The sequence below is a fragment of the Nannospalax galili genome, unplaced genomic scaffold (genome assembly GCF_000622305.1).
Source record: "Nannospalax galili isolate Female #2095 unplaced genomic scaffold, S.galili_v1.0 scaffold158, whole genome shotgun sequence".
NCBI classification, from domain to species: Eukaryota; Metazoa; Chordata; class Mammalia; order Rodentia; family Spalacidae; genus Nannospalax; species Nannospalax galili.
The window spans coordinates 9,547,075-9,547,707 of NW_008345290.1; the positions used below are offsets into that span (position 1 = coordinate 9,547,075).

Below are 633 nucleotides of genomic sequence, written 5' to 3' on the forward strand. Positions count from 1 at the left end.
TGTAGATTTTTTTTTCTGAATCTGTGTTACTTCACTTAGTATAACAGTTTCTAGTTCCATCCATTTACTTGCAAATTTCATGATTTCATCTTTCTTTACTGCTGAGTAAAACTCCTTCATGTAAATGAACCACCAATTTCATTATTCACTCATCAATTGAGGGACACTTAGGTTGCTTCCATCTCTTAGCTATTGTGAAAAAAGCAGCAACAAACATGGATGTACAAGTGACTCTGCAATAGGATAAGTTCTTTGGGTATATGCCAAGGAACAGTATAACTGGGTCAAATGGCAGGTAATTTGTAGTTTTTTAACAGTTCTCCACACTGCTTTCCATAGGGCTTGAAAAAGTTTACAGCCCCACCAGCAGTGGATGAGTGTTCCCCTTTCCCCACATCCTTTCCAACATTTGGTATCATTCGTTCTCTTGATCTTAGCCAGTCTGACTGGTGTAAGATGAAATCTTAAAGTTGTTTTAATTTGCATTTCCTTAATTCTAATGAAGTTGAACACTTTTTAAGATGCTCCTTAGCCACGTTTAATTCTTCTTTTGAGTTCTCTCTGCTCAGCTCCTTAGCCCTTCTTTTAATTGGGTTACTTCCTTTCTTGATTCTTTGTTCTTAGAGTTCATTA

The 633-nt window shown here is 36.5% G+C and overlaps 1 protein-coding gene across 1 annotated transcript in view; it reads left to right on the forward strand.

Annotated features, from left to right (window-relative positions):
• Nucleotides 1-633, forward strand: part of Wipf3 (WAS/WASL interacting protein family member 3) — a 107,885-nt gene that overhangs the window by 14,584 nt on the left and 92,668 nt on the right. The window lies entirely within an intron of this gene.